Source organism: Sminthopsis crassicaudata, chromosome 3 (genome assembly GCF_048593235.1).
Source record: "Sminthopsis crassicaudata isolate SCR6 chromosome 3, ASM4859323v1, whole genome shotgun sequence".
Taxonomy (NCBI): domain Eukaryota; kingdom Metazoa; phylum Chordata; class Mammalia; order Dasyuromorphia; family Dasyuridae; genus Sminthopsis; species Sminthopsis crassicaudata.
Window position 1 is genome coordinate 220,595,948 of NC_133619.1, and position 23,574 is coordinate 220,619,521.

The 23,574-nt window shown below is 32.8% G+C and overlaps 1 protein-coding gene and 1 long non-coding RNA gene across 2 annotated transcripts in view; both read left to right on the forward strand.

Annotated features, from left to right (window-relative positions):
- The window catches only part of ARHGAP6 (Rho GTPase activating protein 6), a 583,013-nt gene that overhangs the window by 103,100 nt on the left and 456,339 nt on the right, over positions 1–23,574 (forward strand). The window lies entirely within an intron of this gene.
- LOC141561046 (uncharacterized) lies at positions 10,778–14,759 on the forward strand. The gene is made up of 2 exons (XR_012487947.1): positions 10,778–14,632; positions 14,692–14,759. It is a non-coding gene; the product is annotated as an uncharacterized LOC141561046 (long non-coding RNA).

Genomic DNA, 23,574 nt, shown 5'->3' on the forward strand with positions numbered 1-23,574 from the left:
GTTCCTTGGCATGAACTAAAAAAAGAGGAAGAGCCAGGATTTTTTTTTTTTTCAGAAATATTAGAGCTGTGACTTTCTCATAGGATCTGCCCTGGGCAGAAATCTGGAAAAAGTAGCTAAAACTAGTCATGTATGCAGTTTCTCAGGCTTTGGAAAAGTAATCCTTTCAGCTGAAATGGATGTAATTTCAGTCATTTATTTCCTGTATGGAATTAACTCCTTGTTTTACTGGAAAATGAGATTACCTCTTATAGACCTTTTGTTCTCAGAGTGATGGGTCAAAGAAAAGTCAAATCATAGGAGTTATGATATCTACCACCAAATAAAGCTGATACTTTGTAGAATAAAGTTTAAAAAAATTAGTGCTCATTATATTAACATAAAAAACAAGGATTGTTGTCAATTATTTTTAAGATTCCCCATGAGAAGTAACCCACCTTGTGATCTAGGCCTTCACTTGGCTTTGTAGACCCTCTCCTTACAGTGTAGAGAATATGATTCCTGAAGCTTTTTTTGAGACTAAATTTCTTATAAGTCTTTCCCATATTCATATCCTTGTCTCAAGTAAACCTTTGAAGAGAAAAAGTGGGGTTTGAGGGTGTGCTGGAGCCAGTTTAGATAATTCTCAAGTTAAATTTTCAGTTATAAATACATATAATTATAAATAATCTTCCTATGCATACTTCTTCTTATGATTACTCTAGCTGAATACAAGACAGTTCTCTCTTCCTTTTTCTGATATACTATCCTTCTCTTAATACAGCTGAAAATTCAATTAACTTTCTTGGAAGCCATATCACATCAGCAATATGTTGGGATTTTCAAAAGTTTTATTAAGTGCTTTTGTATTAAGTATGGGAGATACAAAGAACGGCAAAAGACAATTCCTGTCCTCAAGGAACTCACAATCCAAAGGGGGAGAGAATAAAGCAATTATGTACCAGGTAAGTTTTATACAGAATAAAGAAGAAATAATCAAAGGAAGGAAAACACTAAAATTAAGAGGAATTAAGAAAAACTTACTGCAGAAGGTAAGATTTACCTGGGACATTAAGGAGATGAGGAAGGTCAAGACTTGGAAATGAGGAGGGAAAGCATTCTTTGCATGCCGTAAAAACCAGTTTGAATGCCTAGAATATATAGACCATGTTCTGTTCAGTGAGACCAATGGCATTGCCTCAATGAATACTTTAGTGTAAAATATAAGAAGACTGGAAAGGTAGAAAAATATCAAATATCATTTCCATAATCCAAAGTTTATTGAATAGAGGAGTGACATGGTCACAACTATCCTTTTTAGAAAATCACTTTGGTGGCTGAGTGAAGAAAGGTCTGGAGTAGAAAAAGACTTGTGGCAGGCAGACAAGATATCAGGCTATTATATGTCTTCATTATTAGACACAGCTCAATATTCTAGTCTGTCAAGATTTTTTTTAGATTCTGATTCTATCATTTAACTTTAATCAATCAACAAGTATTTATTAATCACTTGCTGTGTGACAGGCATTGTATTAAATGTCAGGTATACAGAGACAAAAGCAAAATAGAATCTGACCTTGAAGAATTTACAATCCAGTCAGGAGATGTGGTATGTGCTAATATTAAAATGTACAAATTAGATTAAAGGGTAACCCAGTACCCCTCATAAAATAAGTGCTTATTTAGACCTAGAACTGAACCTTATCCCATATAAGGCAGCATCCTAATTCAAAAGGAATGGCATTGAAAATGTTTATTGTGTAGTCACTTGAAACAGAATCCTAAAACAAATATTGTGTAGGATGTAAAAAGTAGAAGGTTTTATATGGACTAATGCATCTGATCATTGCCCTACCTTTTTTTTGAGAATCATATTCTGCCCTTAAGAACTCTTTCTTTAAAATTCAACCAAGATTCAAGGCAATTCCAATGGACTTGTGATGGAAAGAGCCACTTGCATTCATAGAGAGAACTATGGAGACTGAATGTGGATCAAAATAGAGTATTTTTACCTTTTTTGTTATTGTTGTTCTTTGTTTGCTTTTTTTTTTTTTTTTGGTTTCTTATATTTTCCCCCTTTTGATCTGATTTTTCTTGCACAGAATGACAAATATGGAAATATGCTTAGAAGAATTGCACATGTTTAATCTATATTGGATTGCTTGCTATCTAGGGGAGAGGAGTGAAGGAAGGGAAGGAAAAAAAATTAGAGCACAAGATTTTGCAAAGGTGAATGTAGAAAACTATCTTTGCATGTATTTTGAAAAATAAAAAAACTATTAAAAAGAGAAATATAAAAAACTGAGCCAAGTGAGACCTGCTCTCAAGAGGTATTCTGAGTATTCTCAAGAAATATGATTCAGTGAATTAAAATACACATAATTCTTTTAGTTAATTGAGGAATTATTTTAGTCTCATTGGGAAAATATATAATTTTCTATTTAAATAATATATTTTCTTTAACAAGAACATTTTGATATATTTAATGTGCTTCTGACTACAGTTTACCTATTTCCTTTCCCCTCTCACTAACAGGTTGCAGGTTGCTTAAAATAGAAACACTAGTTTAGTGGAGGCCATCATAAATCAACTTCTTCCAGGTTTTCAAGGTCAGGAATGTCCTTAAAACTTCAGTAATGAGCAATGTCTACTTTAACTATAAAACTATTTGAGTATAATTCTCTAAATATACCAAGGAATATTTGTGTTTTTGAAATTGATATGCATAGCTTGGAAAACTCTTTATTCCCCACATCACAGAATCTTAGTGCTATGAAATATATTTTATATTTCATATTTAAAATATATAAAATATATTTTAAAAACAATTAGATAATTTTTTGTAATTTTCAAATGAAGGAAATTAAAAACAAAGAAATTAAGTGAATTGTCCAACATCATTCACTTAGAGTCCAATATGATTTCTATTACATTCCATTCAATGCATTTAATGCTATTAATATTTTCTTTGCTAAAATGGCTCAATTTGGCTTTAATTGGTCATTATGGTTTTAATAAAGTTTATAACTTTTTTGATAAGGAATTAAATTTGCTAAAATGACTATAAAGAAAAGTAATATGTGAATTTCCTAGAAATTATTACTCTGAGCCATTATTATGTGAGCAGATCAGAAATAAAATTTGCAAGCACTTAATGTATTCCTTACCCCTCTTTTCAAATTCTTAGGACAATTAGACAAAACTATCAACTTTCAAAATAGAATTTTATTTACATTTAGTTATTTAATATTTTAGATGGAATATTTTCACAAATTTTAAAATTTTTCACAAATTAAAAAAAATGTCACAGAGATTTATTTACTTTTGCAATTTTGAAGGATAATATTGTTCATATTATGGTTCGTTGTGACTTGACTCTCAAAAATTCCTCCATCCAGTAAATAAAATTTACTTATGCTTTTTCTGTGCGCCAAGTAAGATTTGGCACAACTTTTTCATTACCTAATTTTTCATCAAACAACTGAATAGTATAAAGTGAACTCATTTTATACTTTTTTCCTCAGCCAAAGAAGAAAATCATATATCTAGAGAATTTTAGAGCTAGAGGGGAACTTTGGAAATCATCTAGTCCAAAAATCTCATTTTATAAATGAAGAATCTGAGACTTAGAAAAATTCAATGTCTTACCTAAAGTCAGATAGGCATATTTAGAATCAGATCACATAAATTCAGTTGAAAATGGGAAGAAATAACAAAGGCTGTATCTATATTATGCAGCCAAACCCTACTCACCATGTTTCTCCCAGATGTGTGATTATAGGGGAGAGAATCCCATTCCAAAGTAAGGAAATTGTTTGTTATGAATGACTTCATTTTATAAAATGACAAGACTCTCAAGATTATGCTCAGAAATCTTTACAAATATTTTATTCATTTTTATCCTGATTCTCATTCTCATCAAAGAAAATGATGTCTACAAAGCATTTGGCAGTATCTACCATTCTTAGGAATTGAATTAATCTTTTCTTCCTTCCTTTATAATATTACCATCATAGTATTATATCATATTTAATTCAAATATCTGAAGACAGTGATTATTTTTATTTTAGTCTTTAGACTCATTATCTTCACTTCAGTTTTCTTTTCTTTTTTTTTATGTTAAATCCAAAATAGGCATGGTTATACAATTATCTTGCTGCACAAGAAAAGCCAGATCAAAAGGGAAAAAATAAGAAAAAATACAATTCAAGCAAACCACAACAAAAAAAGTGAAAATGCTATGTTGTGATCCACCCTCAGTTCCCACAATCTTTTCTCTGAGTGTAGGTGGCTCTCATCATCACAAGATCATTGGAATTGGCTCTTATTGTTGAAAAGAGTCATGCCCATCATTGTAATAAGATTTTGTTGTTGCTATATACAATGATCTCCTGGTTCTGCTCGTTTCACTCAGCATCAATTCATATAAGTCTCTCCAGGCCTTTCTGAAATCATCCTGCCGATGGTTTCTTATACAACAATAACATTCTAAAACATTCATATACCACTCTTGGGCAACTACTCAGTTTCCATTTTCTTGCCATTACAAAAAGGGCTGCTACAAACATTTTTGCATATGTGGGTCCCCTTCCCTCCTTTAAGATCTCTTTGGGATATAAGTCCAGTAGAAACACTGCTGGGTCAAAGGGTATACACAGTTTAATAATCCTTAGGGTATAGTACCAAATTGCTCTCCAGAATGGTTAGATCCATTTACAATTCCACCAACAATGTATCAGTGTCCCAGTTTTCCCACATCCCCTCCGACATTTGTCATTATCTTTTCTTGTCATCTTAGCCAATCTCAGGGGTGTGTAGTGATACTACTTCAGAGTTGTCTTAATTTGCATTTTTCTAATCAATAGTGATTCAGAGCACTTTTTCATAAGATTAGAAATGGTTTTGATATCCTTTTACCATTCATCAATTGGATAATGGCTTGAATTCTTATAAATTTGAGTCAATTTTCCATATATTTTAGAAATGAGGCCTTTATCAGAACTCTTGAATATAAAAATGTTTTCTCAGTTTATCGCTTCCCTTCTAATCTTGTCTGCATTAGTTTTGTTTGTACTAAAACTTTAACTTAATATAATCAAAAATTATCAATTTTTGTTCACTAATTATTTCCAATTCTTTGTTAGTCACAAATTCCTTCCTTTTTCACAGATTTGGAAGGTAAACTATGCTATGTTCTTCTAAATTGCTTATAATATCATTCTTTATATCTAAATCATGAACCCATTTTCACCTTATCTTGGGATATGGTGTTAGGTGTGGGTCAGTGCCTAGTTTCTGCCATACTAGTTTCCAATTTTCCCAGCAGTTTTTGTTAAATACACTTCAGTTTTTGTATTATTTAATTTTGAATACCCCATTATAACACCTGTCTTCCACTGCATTTACTTTACATTGTCAGTATCTCTCAAAATATAGCACATTGAACTGAATCACCATCTTATTATAGAATGTTGTATTGAATTGGTGTCAGGACTGGGTTCCAATGCAAGTTTCAAAAACTTATTTCTTTTGAAATTAGACAAAACAACTGACTTCTTTGAGCTTCACTTACCTCATCTGTAGAATGAAAGGGTTGGATTAGTTGATCTCAAAAATCACTTTCAGCATTAGATCTATAATCCTATAAAAACATTGGCAATAGTGATTTCCCCCAGATTTTGTCTCAGACTTACTTTGTACTGTGATGTAAACAGAGTATTTCAGATGTCATTTAACTTGGGCAATGGGATAATTGCCTTCTGAATTATTCTATTTGAATAAGTTGCTTTTTCTTTTTTTTCTGATTGTCATGTCACATTGTTAACTCATATTGCCTTTGCATTCCACAAGTCTTTGTAAAGCAAGCTATTATCAAATAATCTGTCTTCCCATTCTGAACTTGATTACAATATGAGGTATATAGAGTTTTGCGTTTTATTTTATTTTTTTACTATTTAATTTACTCTTACTATATTTAGTCTTTCATTCATGGAAAATCTTTTGGATCTTGATTATTAATCAACCAACATGTTAGCTATTTTGCCCAATTTTGCATTATCCACAAACTTTACTGCTTATAATCTTCATCCAAGTCAGTAATGAAAACGTTAAACAAAATAGGATTGAAGATGGATTCCTATAACATTACAATATATCTTTAAGTTAACACCAGCATGTTAATTAATACTCATTGTATCCAATTAGTTCTGAAACTATCTAATTATATAATAATCCAGCTCTTCTATCTTATCCACAAGGATGTGGAAATAATTTATTAAAAATATTTAAATACAGACATTCTGCATTAGTTGTTCTTCCTTAGTCAACCTTGTCAAAAAAGGAAATTGATTTTATCTCTCATGAATTATTTCAATGAATTTATTAAAACCAATTGAGTTATCTTAACATATTAACTTGTAATGGTCAGCACTTCCTTTTCTAAGTTTTCACAAATTGTCTTTCTAATGATCTATTCAAATATTTTGTTTGGGATGGATTTTTTTTTCACCAATCATTTCCCCCTTTTTTGAGAATTGAGATAGTTTTCTTATCCCAAAGTATCTCTCCTTTTGCCCATGATTATCTCTAAAAGCAATTTAGCAATTACATCTGCAACCTCTTTGATGGCATTTCACATATCCATTCCTTAATTTCTTCTCACACTGTCTCCATCCTGGTTGAGACCACCATTTTACTTTTCACTTAGACTAATAGTCACACAAATCTCTAACTCTGTCATTAATCGATATTTTTTTAATTTCCTTCCCAAGTTTTTATCAAGAACAACTCTGAACAAGCGCATTTCATGTGTTTTCACACACACAAAAAAAATGTATGCAGATGAATCAGTAGTTTCTTTTATCTTTTTCATCACCATTTTTGGATAAAATGCACCAATTATTATATTTTCTATTCTTCTGAAATGTAATCCAATCTTTCAACATATTCCTGAGTGTCTTTTAAATTGCATTCCCTCTAACACGAATTCCTTCTCTATGTACTTGGTCAGGTCTAGCTGTTCTTCCTCAATTCTTTCTTCTGAAGTGTCATTTCTATTTCTTCACACAGTACACTGGGTACCAAGATGATTGAGTCCAAATGTCATGGCTCCACTATTGTTGCTGATGAAAATAGATCCCGCAGCAGATGTGTTCCATTTTTCACCCATTTATTGTCCTCCTTCCTCTTTCTTCTACAAATGCTCTTGGGTGATCTGGTTTAGCAGAATCTTATGCCAAACTTTTTTTTGTACTAAATTCATTTTTTAAAATTGCCTTTTGCTGATTTGAGGCAGTATTTACTGCTTGAACTTTTCCACTATCACTACGTTTTGCAATGTTTTGGAAATGAGCTAGTACTCTAAAACAGTAAGGTACTTGGCAGAAAGATTAAATACTGGCTAGCTGTGCTGATTGCTTTGCATTTCAGCCCCTTTGTTATGGCAACTATTGTGCATCAAATAAACTTTTCCAGGAAATGGTAGTAACCTAAGTGCATATCTTTGTTTTAACCTATTTACCATTTATAATAATTATTATCATTATATTATTTTAAATTGCCCTGTTAATATTCTTATTCTAGTTGACATTTATCAAGTGCTATACATTTTCAAATCACATTAAGTATAGACAAGTATACCAAGATCGAAATGTATGCATGGTTTATATATAAAGGGTGATATTGATGAGATCTAGATTTCGGGGTTTTGTTTGGTCAGGGAACCAAATGATGAGATTAAATTTAGGGACCAAAATGATGAAATTAGGGTTCCTGGTGGTCAGAGAGTTAAATAGATGAGATTAGTGGCAGATTCTGGGTTCAGAGAACCAAATGAAGAGATTCGGCTCCTCTAAATCCCCTTGGGATTCAGGCAAGGTAGGAAGTTGTGGGAACCCCTATCTGGTGGCACAGAAGTCCTTTGTAAAGGAATTTACAAGCCCCAAAAGCTAGGCTGATAAAAAGAGGTTTATTAATGGCATTGGGAAGTCAGCCTTTGCTGTGCATGAATAGAAAGACTGAATTCCTTAGTGGCAAGGTCCTGACAGAAGTAAAGTTTCTAATAGAGAAATCTGGACAGAGAGGAATTAAGTTTTGTTAGAGAAATAGGTGAGGATAAAGAGAGGGTAACGCTGAAAGAGAATATCATTCAGCGGGCAGATGTTTCCTAGGCATGACATGGCATTGCATAACATAGCATGTTAGGTCCTCTGCAAGTAGTGAGTTTAAAATTGCTGTTTTTCTAAGGAAATCTGAGACAGAACTTTCTATTGAATGAGATTCTCTTGATGCTGTCACTGGCCCCAAGCCTAGATAAGATTCCCACTTACTGGGAATGGTTTTGAGCCAACAATAGGGGTAGAAAATCTTGGAATTGAATACTTCAACTAGTTCCACCAAGATAAACCACTTTATCTTGGTTCCTTGGAGTGGGTCTCACAGAGACAGGGTTCAAAGCGGAATTTCTCCTTGAAAGAGTTTTCAGAAATTTCCGGGTCTCTTTGTCATTATCAAGAGCAAATTAGGAAAACATGAAATAATTTGTCAGATTTGTGGATAAGGGAAGAACTTAAGGTCAAAGAAGATATAGATAGCATTATATAATAGGTAATTTTGATTATTATAAAGTTGCATAAATAAAACCAATGCATCCAAAATTTGAAGAAAAGCAAAAAAACTGGGGAGAGAGTGAGGGAAATCACCATATCAAGTATCTCTAATAAAGGCCTCATTTCTCAAATATATAAAGAACTGAGGCAAATTTATAAGACTACAAGGAACTCTTTAATTGATAAATGATCAAAGGATACGAAGAGCAGTTTTCAAAGAAATCAAAACTATCCATAATCATATGAAAAAAAAGTTCTAAATAACTATTGATTAGAGAAATGCCAATTAAAACAACTCTGAGGTGCTGTCTCATAACTATCAGATTATCTAGTATGATTTGTAAAAGGAGGAAAATGATAAATGTTGATGAGAACATGAGAAAACAGGGACATGAATGCTTTGTTGGTAGAGTTATGAATTGAAGAGCAATTTATAACTATGTCCAAAGGACTAGGAAATTATACATATCTTTTGATCTAGCAATACCACTGCTAGTTCTATATTCCAAAGAGATTTTGAAAACGGGAGGGGGATGAAAAACTTACTTGTACAAAACTATTTATAGCAGTTTTTTTTTTTTTATGGTGGCTAAGATCAAAAATTGAGGAGATGTCTACTAATTGGGGAATGAATGGACAAATTGTGTATATAATTGTTATGAATATTGTGACAAGCAGCATGATTTCAGAAAAACCTGAAAAGACTTAACATGAACTGATACAAAGTAAAGTGAACAGAACAAGAGAAGTATGTTTACTGTAAAAACAATATTGTATGATCAAAATTATGAATGATTTCTCTATTCTCAGCAATAAAATGACTCAAGACAATCTTAAAGGAATCATGATGAAACTTGGTATGATATTATCAGAACACAGATTCAAGTATACTATTTTCTTCTTTCCCTCTCTCTGTCTCTATCTCTATCTCTCTCTTCCTTTCCTCTTTCTTTCCTCCCTTTTTCCCTCTTTCCTTCCTCCCTCCCTCCCTCCCTCCCTTCCCTCCCTCCCTCCCTCCCTCCCTCCCTCCCTTCCCTTCCCTCCCTCCCTCCCTCCCTTCCCTTCCCTTCCCTTCCCTCCCTCCCTCCCTCCCTCCCTCCCTCCCTCCCTCCCTCCCTCCCTCCCTCCCTCCCTCCCTCCCTCCCTCCTCCTCCCTCCCTCCCTCCCTCCCTTCCTTCCTTCCTTCCTTCCTTCCTTCCTTCCTTCCTTCCTTCCTTCCTTCCTTCCTTCCTTCCTTCCTTCCTTCCTTCCTTCCTTCCTTCCTTCCTTCCTTCCTTCCTTCCTTCCTTCCTTCCTTCCTTCCTTCCCTTTGTGGGGGATTGAGTGTAGATCACAAACTAATATTTTGACTTTTTTTTGTTGTTTGCTTGCATTTTGTTTTCTGTCTCATTTTTTTCTTTTTTGATCTGATTTTTCTTGTGCAGTATGATAAATATAGAAATATGGATAGAGGAATTTAACATACATTGGATTATTTGCCACCTGGGGAAGGTAATGGGGGAAGGGAGGGAGAAAAACATTTGGAATACAGGGTTTTGCAAAGGTGAATGTTGAAAAGTATCTATGAATATATTTTGAAAAGCAAAGAAAAAAATGATTGAAGGCCTGAATTAAAATCCAGCTTCAGATATTTAGTAGCTATCTAATCCTGGGCTTTTAGAGCACTCCAGACTTGGTCCCAATCAGTCTTCCCAGGTTTAGCCTTTCTTTGCATCTCCAAGTGATTAGCAAAATTCCTGGGGAATAATTGATGCTTAATAAATGCTTGTCATTTTTGTTATTGTACATGAAATTAAAAAAAAAAAACAAAACAGAGTAATATGGTGGATAGAGGTCCAAACTTTGAATCAAGAAGTTATGCCTTTTACAATCAAGAGCTATGTGACTCTAGGTAAGTCAGTTAACCTCTATGTACCTCTGGAAATTCTCTGAGACCATACATTAGAGATATATTCCTGGTATGCATTACTTAGAAGGGAAGTTTTCACATGGATAAAATGAGAGACATAGAAAAAATATTAAAAATAGAAAAGAACAGTAGCCCTTTAACTTCTGCTCCTAAAGATATGCTACTCTGATTCCCTACATATTATTTAACTTTATATTATTAATTATATATACACATACACACACACACACACACACACACACACACACACACACACACACACATACACTCACAAATATAATAGCCATAATTAACTTCATGGTTAATCAGGTTCAGTTTGATTTTCAGAATCTTCCTCTTAATTGATTCACTTTTTCCTCCCTGGTCCTTGTGGAGAGGCTGTTAACATATGTTTTGTTTTATTTTCACTTTTGACTTGCACTTGCTATAAACACATTATTTATTTTTAGACTTTCCTCTGTATTTTATTTCAAGCTTTTTTCCCAGCACTCTGTAATCCATCTTTATCATGTGAAAAAGAAAGGAAGGAAGGGATAGAGGGAAGGAGTAAGGAAGGAAGGAAAGAAGGAAGGAAGAAAAAATATCATTAGAATAAAAAGATTGGGTAGAGAACAATAGGTCAACTGAAGTGCATTTATGGATGGGGAAGAGTTTGAGAGATTTGAGAAATTGGAAGGAGGTGTTGTTTAAATTGCTCTTCCAGATACACAGATCACAACAGAGGTGTTGTGGTAATGTCCAAAGGAAATAGTATCTCACAATATAGATAGATGAAGAAAAGTCTGAGGCTACCCAGGACACAAAACACAAAAGACTTTGGCAAGCCATGGACCACTCATATTCTTGTAAACATCAATTACCATCCCAAAACCCAACAACAGAACAACAAAAACAAAAACAAAAATAGATCAGTTAAACAAAGTGTTACCAGAGACAATTATTCCTGATAATTATTATTAGAAAGTTTTGAATACCTCCTCTGAGTTGCCTTTGCAGTCTATCCCTTCCCGGAAAACTACAGTATGACTGTATTACATATTACAGTATGACTGTAAACTATGACTGGTTTCACAAAAATGAAGATAACAAGAGTTGGAAGTCATCTAAAACACATTTTAGATTGAGGAAATAGAAGTTCAAGTGGTAAAGTAATTTGCTCTATATCAGTCAGTCAGTAACAGAATCAAGATTTCAACTTCAATTGACCAAGCAATTCTGATTCCAAAGGAAAATGCCACTCCAGTCAATCAAAAGAATTGCCACTTCAATTTTTTAGACAAATTCAATGTTATAGTTAGGGAAGAACTTTGAACCATGTGACATAAAGCCAAAGAAGGAGAGACTCCCGAACTCTGACTCAGTGCAGGAAAGACAGAGATGGATGGGCATCTTTAAAGAAAATGCCCAAATGAAACAGCATGGGGCTAGGTTCTCAAGCAGATTGTCTCCATATGGCTGCAGAATGAGGAAATGTAATGCTAGAGAAACTGAGGCAAGACAAAGATTAGAGGGTTTTTAATATTTTAATAGTGGAGAATTTGACTAGTGGCCAAACAGGATCCATGTCTGACCTTCCAGCCATCCGGATGGGACTCTTGTCTCAAAGCATCCAGAGATGAGTAAGTAATTCCAGAGACTTTTATAGGGCTACAGCAATCAGGGAAACAAAGGCAAGAGCAAGCATAGTACTAGTGAGTAGAAACTCCAGAAAGAACCATAACTTTTTAATTCTGACAGGTTGGGGGTAGAGAAGGAAGGATCATAAATTCTGATAAGTAAGGAATAAAGAAACTATTAGCAAGGAAGTCAGGGCTCAGATGCCCAAGCATAAGCCATCATGAGTTTTATGATTCTTTGGAATACAAGAGCAGTCTATAAAACATTTACTATTAAAAGTCTTTTCTTCCTAAAAATTCATTAACTTAAAACATTTGCATTCACCTCTTCTTTGTACCTTATATTACCTACTGATCCTACAGTTATTAATGTCTTCCCCTAACTTCCATATGGCATTCCAAAATTTATTTCAAATATATTTTGCATTTTATGATATGTATGTGTTGTTTCTCTTAAAGAGAATTTGTATTTGAGGTGAGAAGCTGTTTTTTGCCTCTTTTTGATGTCCTTATATGAAGGTCTTAAAAGTTAAGAGATACTGATTATTTAAGTTACTTTAGTCATAAATCACATATGTCATTTCATAATTACTTTTGGAAGAAGATAATAATAACAATGTATTTTAATAGCATCTCACACTTTACACAGTTTTATCATCTACATTATCTATTTTGGGCCTAAGAACAACCTTGTAAGGTCGTCAGAACAAGCACAGAATATTCCATATGTCTTAATGCTAAGATTTTTTTTGATCTCTTGTATTATTATCCAGGTTTTGTAGCTAAGCCTAGAGAGGCTTGGTAGTTTTTCCCAATTAAGTGACAAAGCCAGAATTGAAATCTAGATATCCTATTCCAAATCCAAGTTACCATGAAAAATAAATATTCCTATTAGCAAAATGAGAAAGCAATCTTTGTAAAGGAACATTCTATTGAGCCTCCTTTGCAGTGATAAGTTACTCAAATGATGATGGAAGTCTGTAGAATGAGTGTGCCCTTTTTACACATTTTATCAGTGAAAGAAGAAAAAGGCAGAAAGAAAAAGGCCAAGAATGTTGCAATGACTTTTAAAATAGTTGTATTTTTACTGTGATATTTAGATTATTGCCTAACAGAATTTGATATAAGAATCTGATACTTATAGACAATGTGATACAATATTAGAATGGAATTCTGAGGTATCAATGAAATCAATTTGATTCTTTTAAAAAATTCTTATTGAACATTAGAAATTTCAGGAGCAAATCATATTTCTTATAGATTGTGTCCATTTAACTACGTTGTCAAATTCTTTAAAAAAAATTTATCGCATATTATGAGTGTAGCACTTTCTCTGAACTATCCCTTCTACTGTCCTCTAAAAGGTTTGCAATTTTTCATGGATGGTGACTATCCTCAGGCTCTAGGAATAATCCTACGGTTCTTTCCTCATAATGTAGATCACGAACTGGTGTACTTAAAATTAACAGTAGATACATTTAGCTGCTAGCAAAGACATTTGCTAAGATGATACATACAGTAAATATAATAGTTACAAAAAAGTTCTCTTGTGGAAAACTGGGGCAAACTGTCTCACAAATGGACTCCAATTCAGTAGAAAGAGTAAATTTAAATTTTGATCATAAAAGTAATGAGACAGATGTGAAGGAGACATGTGATCAAGGAAAATTATAGTTGTGGAACTTCAAGACTCCAATGTAATTTTTCTTGCAGAATTCTCTTGTGGTTTCATCCTTGGTGTAATATTTATGTTGATTTAATTGTTCAGCTGCACTTTTAGGGTCTGTTTTTCCCCCTCCATCCTTTCAATAGTTGCTCCTTAATATTTCTCTTTACACTCCAAAGTTTACTCTTTTCTTTGTTGTCTTGCTCTTAGAAACTGCTTTCTCCCCTAAATGATTAACTTTCTGGATTGTCTGGAGAAAGCCCTTCCCCATCTTCATCAGTTTTCCTTTCACTCTAATTCTTATGATAAATTGTTCTTCTTTCCATCCCCTTTCAAAATAAACATACAGTAATTCTTTTTCCTCTTTTGATAAGTAGACAGACAGATGATTGAAAGTCCCTAGTAAATTTTATCTTAAAAATTAAGTCATTATATGTAGTTTTTATGTCCATCTCCTCTCATCAATTCTATAAATTTCTCACATTGATTTTGTACTAGAACTTGGAAGCAAGTCAAAAAAATTACTTAAAATTTGTTTCCACAGATTTGAAATCTTTATTATTTAATATTGACATTCTAAATTAGCAGAAAGAAAAAACCAGTTTACTAAAAGTGAAGCCAAGATTATGATTAACATTATTTTTCTAAGTAGATAAAAAGTACATGCACATAAGGTATAATTGGGACCTTCTTATTAGCTAACTTTGGTATTGTCCTGAAATTCCTTTACATACTGACTTTATTGTGTCAGTTTCTCTAAACAATTTTATTTTCTTTTGTACAAAGTTATTTTCACCTATGCTGTTTTGTTTTTGTAATTGGATAATTTAGACATAAAATACTATTTGTGAAATATGTCTAAGAAGAGTCTTTATTTTGCCTTATTTACAAATAATGTATTTATGATTTACATAGTATTGAAAATCTGATACACACATATGGTGAACTTATTGAGATATTTTACTTGGAGATTGGCAAGAAAAGAAGAGAAATTATTTTGAGATACTATTTAATAATATAATATGGAAATTATACATTATATATTATATTGAATATATATAAGAAACTAGGCATTCCTTCTTACCACCTTTTAGAATGTGACATTGAAAAGAGATACATATTTATATATTTACATATCATATTATATATCAGTTCTCATTTAAAATTCATACCAATTCTGTGAGATAGCTAGAGCTAATAGCATTATTACTCTTTTATAGATACTCTATATAGAGGTTCAGAGAAAAACTTGCCCATAGTCAAAGAGCTGGTAATGTAAAAAAAAAAAAAAAAAAAAAATGGACTTTGAACTTGATTTTCCATTCTCAACATTATTTATTTAACCACACTATCTGTCAAAATCTTGAAACTGAAGGTATAATTTGAACTTAAAATCATAAACACTTAGATTTCAGTTTTTTGGTTGGTACAGATGTGATTCAATAAATCTTTTTTTTTTTCTCTTGTATTTAAAAAACATTTTAGGAGTAGATATTTTTTTTAGCTTGTGAGATTTTTTCTTCTTCAGTCTTCAGCACCCACTATCCATGTATGTATGTATAAAAAACAGATAGGTGGAGTGTTCTCATTGTGTATTACTGTGTCATAAGCCGAAAGAAGTTAAATCCTAAACTTGATTTCATAAAATATGGAAATTAACAGTACAGTAAATTGACTTAGTTTTCATCAAGATTTCATTTCCTACTTGTTTCTCTGTATAAAATTACAACTTTACTGTATGCATTAGCTAACAAATGAATTTCTTTTTAGATCTTCACTAACAATTCAACACAATCCAACAATTCTGTTCAATTCTGCAAACCTTTATTGTTTTCACATGCTTGAAAGTGAAAAGTTTAAATTAGAAACATAATGCACAAGTAAATATCTAGTTCAGAAAATTAATATCTAAGAACTTCAGTTTTAAAAATTAAGAAGTAAACCAATTCTTAAAAGCAATTGAAATGCTGGTTTTTTTTTTTTTTTATTCAATTATAGCATCAATTCTCCTATTTTTCCTTTAACTTTCTATTACCAGTGCTTCCATGTTTTTGAAGTGCTTTTTCCAAGGTCCTATAGATTGTTAGGGGCAGAACTTGAACTAGGCCCCAAATATATTGATTTTCAGGCAAGTATTCTTTCTCAAAATTTTATCAAAACATAAATCTTTGTGAGATTTTATCCTAAGTATTAGTTGGCAATTATTTTTTTTAAAGACAACTGCAATTTGACTTTCCCTCAGTATCAATGTGATTTCATTTCAAAAGGAAATGGCAGTCCAGGATATCTTGAAAGTAAGAACTCCCTTGACCCAACATTGCCAATTTTAGATCTATTTCCAACAATTGTTAGGGAAGAAAAAAAGAACCTAAATGTCTTAAAATGTTTATAATAGCTCTTTTTGTAGTGTCTGGAAACCACAAGGATGGCTGTCAATTGGGGAATAGTTGAATAAATGATGGCATATGATTGTGATGGAATACTACTGTCCTATAAGAAATGATGAGCTTGATGATCTTAGGAAGAGTCATGAAGGATCAAATAAACAGAATCAAGATAGCATTGCATATAGTAATAGCAATATTCTTTTAAGAACAAATTTGAGAGAATAAGTCATTTTGATTATTATGCATACCTGAATTAAAAATAAGGGACATATGAAGGAAGATACAGTCTTCATCAGAAAAAAGAACTGATAGAGGTATGTATAGAATGATTTCACATACATACACACATACATACATATATGTGTGTGTATATAAATACACATTTTTGTCTAAAGGTAGACATTTTTAGGGAGAAAGGAAAGGGGAAAAAAGGGGGAAATATACATAATAACTTTATTATATATTTAAAAAGAATGGCAAGTTGTACATAATAGATTTGTGATTTCACATACGATTATCTCTTATTGTAGTATGTTATGAAAATGCTTTTTAGTTCACAAATTTAAAAAATAATTAGAATATATGCAATCATTTCTTGACTGGTTTTTGGTAACAGCTTACAAAAGCTGTGGGTAGTTAAAAAAATTTTTTTTTAATTGGGTAGTTAGATTTACTTAGTCTCAGAACAATTTCCTTAACAATGGAGAAATATCCTTGGTGATATTGCATTTCACAATGGGAGAAATCCTGTAGGCTGCAAGGAGAGGTAAAGAAGAGACAGTTTCTTTTTGAGCTTATCAGAATACTAATATTTTTAAAAATGCATAATTAAATATCCTGAAGGAGTTATTTCCTTCATGGGGAATAGTAGTTGACTTACAAATAATAGCCTGCATAATAATGATAGCTGGCTCTGCATAACAAGTAGAATTTATCTAGATTGTCTAAATCAGAGAGGTAATGTGCTCTCACAAGTCTCTTCTCTTTCCTGCCTTACCCTGGTTTAGGAATAACATAGACCTGGAGAGTATTATTTTTGAACACTTTCTAAAACAAAATGGCAGCTAAGTGGTATAGTAGATAGAGTGCTGGTCTGGAATCAGGAGGCCCTGAGTTCAAATTCAGTTTTGGACACATACTAGCTGCGTGATCCTGGCCAACTCACTTAACCCTGTTTGCCTCAGTTTCTTCATCTATAAAATGAGCTGGAGAAGAAATGGCAAACCACACCAGTATCTCTGCCAAGAAAACCTAAATAGGCTCACAAGATTTGGACATGACTGAAACAACTCAGTAACAACAATCAACAAAGCAATAAATCAAGCCCTCATTTATGGTGAGATGTAAATGCTTATGCTGAAAATTTGACAATCAGCTCTCACAAGCTATTTCAGCTAGCTCTGATACTTCCATGGCCAAAGAATCTTAGCATAGTTTTAATATATATGTATATGTACACATACTTCATGAACATATATATATATATATATACACACACATATTCATGTACATGTAAAGTATATATGTGTGTATATATACATACACACACATGATTTTTCCCCTTCCCCTCTACTTAACTGGAAGTCAAGATGGTGATATAGAATATTGTTTGGTAGAAATATTTAATTGACCAGATGAATCTTTTCATTTTAAAACCAGCTTATCCTAAGGATAATTTTCTTTGGGATATCTATTATATGGAAATATTAAACAGCTCCAGGGATTTATAAAAACAGCACTTTAAATTTAAATTATAATGTGCTTTTTGTTCTTTACTATTCCACAAAATTTAAAAGCCCTGAAGGCTGCATTTTATTTAAGCTTATTTATCTATTTGCCCCATCTAAGATTTTTACATAAATAAGAGGAAGCAATTTCAATAAGTACCATACCTTGTCTGACATATTCAAGTTCTTTTGGGTCTATCAATGCTTCTAAATTCTTCTAAAAATAGTGTGATACAGGGGATAGATCTGGGTCCTCCATTTACTGATTTGGGTCTCACTTTCCTCATCTTCAAAATTACAACATTACATTTGATAACCTCTAAAAATTCCTTCTGACTCTAGATAAATAATTATGTGATGTATGTGATTTTATTATAGCCAAATAGCAAATGTTTTACCTTTGTTATTTCTTTTGTAATTTGTAAGGAAGAAAGTTAGCTTACTTTTCTATGTTAAAGGGCCTTGGTTTGCTCAATTAAAAAAAATAAAGATAGGTAATATTTTCCTGTCAAATATTCATAGGTAACAACTAGAATTTGAGCAGTAGGAAAGCCTAATTAAAAAAAAACATACAAAAAAAACACTATCAGTTCAATTGGTTTAAAGAGTTTCATTAAGGATGAATTCGCTATGTAATTTCTATTTTACTTAAAATTTAATCATGAAATACTAGATTTTTTATTTATAAATGACATTAAAATAATCTGTATCAATAAAACAACAACAACAACAACTGGATTTTGGCAGCTCCATAACTAATTGTTCAGGGAAAACAACACATCCTAAAATAAACCATGATGATGGCATTGAATTGATGAGGGGAAGACAGAGATCCAGGGATACTTCTTTTCATAGTTGGAAGTGTCCTAAATCAGTACAATTGAGGTATCCTCCAGTCATTCGGAGGTATAAGGAAAGGGTAAAAGATGACCTAATATAATATAAAGCCCTGAGGGTGCTATATCTGTTATGTTGCTATTAGATTTTTAGTTTAATGAAATATCTTTGCTAATTAGTTTCTATACTGCTTAAAGAATAAATGTGATCTCACAATATATAGGAAACATAGTAAAATGGGTTTACCTTTCAAAATCTATGATAAGATCTGTTGTTGAGCCCTGTAAATTTTAGTGTCCTGAAACAAAATTGTATTTAATTGAGAATGAAAGACAACAGATACAGGGTAGATTTACATACCGATTTACATTATGTATATTGGAGTGATATTATTGGGAAGTATCAGCAGTGTGTTTTGTTTGTTTGTTTGTTTGTTTTTTGTTTTTTTTCCCTTTTTAATTCTCTCTCAATTCTCTATCTCTCATTTTCACTCTTGGTCTCTCTTTTGCTCTTGTTCTCATTCTCACTTTCATCTAATTTACAAAATGTATCAAATATTAACCAAAATTCACATTCTGTGCTGAATCAGGGAAACCATTTAGGTATTGTCAAGATTTTTAATCCTATAAGTAAATTCCAGACAAGTTTCAGACATTCTCAAAACACTAAAAAGTAATAAAGAATTTTAAGATGATATGGATGTGTTGACTTTAAAGTTTTATCAACAACTTTGAAATGATTTGGGTATGTTAATGAGTTTGCCTCAAGTTGGTATAGATAAATAAATGTAAAGGGCTGAAACTCTGAATAGGTGCACTGGAATCTAATTCCCTCTTTGAAATAAGACAATGACTCCATTAACATATGTTTGGAATTTCTCTTCTCACAGTTAATGCTGGCTCAATATTTAGGGTTAAGAGAATTGTAGGTAAGAATTAAGGGGTGGGGTGAGAAAGGTGAGGATAAGCGGGACAAGGAGAAGAAAAAGTTGGTGGTGAGCCTGTGGAAATTTGTCTATCTCCTACACTTCTCCCCCTAAAGACCAAGGACTTTTATTTATCCTGACTTCGGCTGTTTCTGAGGCCAGTCCAGACTGTACAGATAAAAGTCTGTTCACCCCAATATTCCTATAAACATAAGATCTCAAATTTCTGCTCTCAAAAATATAAAAAAACAAACTGTTGTTTGTCATGAGCTCAAATGAGAATGTCTATGAGCATCTTATTTATTGTTATATTGCACATTCTTTTAAATATTTCCTGGCCATGTTTTGTATATTTTTTTCTCTAATAATCTTAAGCTTTCTTTTTTATTTTTCTGGAAGGCCAGTAACACCTAAGCTATTTGTCTGATCACAGTTTCCTAATTTTCTTCCTTTGTATTTTAAAAATATGATGTATTTCAGTTGATATTTCAAAAATTTTTGCTTATTTCATTTTTTCTATGTTTTATTTTGTCTCTGCCTATACCACTTCCATATCTATCAGATCCATGCTATATAGTGTCTCTAATTCTAATCAATGAATTCTAGAATTCTAATTATAATTCTAATCATTTTACTCTCTCCCTCTTTCCCTCCCTATCCACTGTTCTCCACTGTTGCCTCTCTTCACCATCCCATCCTCCCCTTCCCATATCATCTGCCTCAGTACCCTCTGTGCCTTTTAAAAGTGTGATTGTACTTCCCACTGCCATTGTGGCCTCTCTCAGTAAGAACTCAAATAGCCAGGCCTGTCCCATTCCATAATTTAATTAATTAATTATTGGTTCACATCAGCAAGGCACTTGATATCTCTGAATTTGTTTCCTCATCTGTAAAAAATGAAGGACTTGGACTAGATGCCTTTTAACATCCCTTTTAGCTCTAAATATATGATCCTATAAATCAGTGTTTTGTTTTATGTAATAATTAACTGGCCTTTTCTCACTACTCTTCACTGTATAATTGTGCTGATGATATCATCTGCCTTGTTGGAATATCAGAATAAACTAAAACCATTGCAGTTTGGAGATATAAGACAATATTGAAATGATTAATAATGATGTTCTCTGTATTGTTGTAATGTTACTACAACAAAATAATGTTCTCAAAGGTAGCATGTAATAATTCTTTTTTTTTTCTTTGTATTGTTGCTTTTGAATATTTTTTCCTGGTGATAATTAAATTGTAATTTTATTGGTGATGATGAAGGGCAGTTTCATAATTTGGATAGAATTAACTGCATATGTGATAGAATTTCAAATATAGGATATAATTCTTTTGCTCTGTTCTCATTAATCTTCATTGCCCTTGCTTGGAACTTCTTTAGTGAACTTTAAGTAAAGGAAATTATTACTATGAAAAACTTTGATGTGACTATGTATTTACCAAGATTGATAAGAATTGGAAGTTCAACCAAATCAGTTCCAATAGAGCAGTAATGAACTGAACCAGCTACACCCAGCAAAAGAACTCTGGGAGATGACTATGAACCCCAACATACCCTCTATTTTTGTCCACCTGAATTTTTGATTTCCTTCACAGGCTAATTGTACACTATTTCAAAGTCCGATTTTTTTTGGACAGCAAAACAACTGTTTGGTCATGTATACCTATATTGTATTTAATTTATATTCTATAATATTTAACATGTATTGGTCAACCTGCCATCTGGGGGGGCGGAGAAGGAGGGGAAAAATTAGAACAGAAGGTTTGGCAATTGTTAATGTTGTAAAATTTACCCATGGATATATGTGGTAAATAAAAACTATTAAAATTTTTTAAAAAAAGAAATTTAGTACACTAAAAAAAAAAAAAAAAAAGAGTTGGAAGTTCAATGCAGACAGGGTACAGGTTCCTCCCTCTTCAGCAAACTCTAGTTCTAGGGAAGTTAGTCAGTAAGCATTTATTAAGTGCTTATATGTGTCAGGCACTGGGAACATAGAGATAGCAGAAATAGTCCCTTTCCAAAGTCCTTTCCAAAAGAAGCTCCCATGTAATGGGAGGAAAACATGCAAACAACTATGTACAAAGCAAATTAAAGATAATTTTAGAGGGAATGCATTCCTGAAGAAAGTAGAATATGGACTGATGTCTTGTGTTAGAACCAGAATTTTCCTAACATAGCTTCTTTTCTTTTATACTCTTGGCTTAGGAAAGCTTTGCCTAAAAGAAAACAAAACTGTTCCTGAAAGTCAAATGGACCTGGTTTCCCTAATGCTTCTTCCAAGTTATCTAAAGGCATGAAAAATCCCAGTCATCTAGAATCTAATCCTTTCAGACTTGATGGGCTTGACTTGAAAGCTAAGTAAGTTCCAGCCAACTGTCCAACCCTCCAGAAGCCATGTCTGTAACAAATCACTGGCACTTTGGAAAAGAAGGAATCTCCAGTCCAATGATTCCTGGGATAGTCTCCAGAAAGACTGAAAACAATGTGTAGTTTTTAGACATAGTTCCATTTGAATCCTTTCAGATCTTCCTTATTCCTTCCCAATACAGAATTTCCTTGGCTTCAAGTCCTTGCCTCACAGAGGGATCCACAGAGGTCAAGTTCCCCTCTTAGCCTTCATTGATTTCTGAATACTATGCTAATCTCATGCGTTCACCATAGCCTGCTCTGATATCCATATATTGGCATGTGGAGATGAGGGAAGACATGTCCATAGAAATTCCAGTAAACTTCTTTTTAATTATTCACTCTTTCACAAAAACCTCATTTCATCCCAACATAAACTTGGAGAGTATTGCTGTTCGTCCCTTCAATAGACATAAAGGAAGACAGGAAAATATCGAGGTTGAGGCAGGAAATAAAAAACCATTCCAGGAATGGAAGACAAACAGGAAAAAGACACAAGTTTGGGATGTGGATTGTTATATATGAAGAACAGCACAAACCAATGTTGAGTACTGTAGAGTTTGTGGAGAGAAGGGGGAAAAAAAGAAGCCTTGAAAGGTAAGAAAGGATCTGGTTAGAGAGATTTTAGGAGTCAGATAATTTTATATTTGATTTTGAAATTAAAAGTGAGCCACTGGAATTTATTGTCAAATAAAGATTGTCAAATCTTTGCTTTAGGGGAATTAACATGATAGCTAAGTGATGGATGGCCTGGAATGAAGAAAGATTATGAGGTAAGGAGATCAATCAGCTAGTTATTATAGTTGAGGCATGTATCTGGACAAATTTCATGAACAGAGGATGTGAACCAGAAAGGCAGCTGTGTCAGAAGACAGAAGTGGAAGTATAAGTTTTGGGGAGAGACAAGATTTGGCAATTGATTGGCTATGAAGTGTGAGTTCAAGTGAGGAATCAGGTGAGTATGGGAAATAATTTGCAAATCTGAATGCCTGTGAGATTGGCGATATTTGGAAAATGCAAAAAAGAAGGGTAGAGTTGGGAGGTTGGGAGGAAATGATGAAAATAATGAAGTAAGTTCTGGGACAGATTGAATTCAAAATATCTATAGGACATCTAGTTCAGGGTATTTAAAAGGCATTTGGAGACAAAATATTGAAGGTCAAAAGAGAGGGTAGGGATAGATAAATAGACTTAGAATCCAGCATTAGAATTCATTGCATAGAAATAATCATTAAAACCATAAGAACTGATGAGATCTTCAAATGAAATATTATATATAGAGGACAAGTAAGTTAAAGATAGGAATTTGAGGGACATGTATTGTTAGTAGTATGACCTAACTGAAGACACAGCAAAGGAGATGCTAAAGTAATGGTCAGATAGGTAGGAGGAGAACCAGAAGAGAACAGCATCATGAAAATGTAGAGAGAAGAGAGAAGGGTGATAAGCAGTATCAAATGCTTCAGAGAAGTTTAAAAAAAAGGATATGGATTGTGACTGAGTTCCTTTATG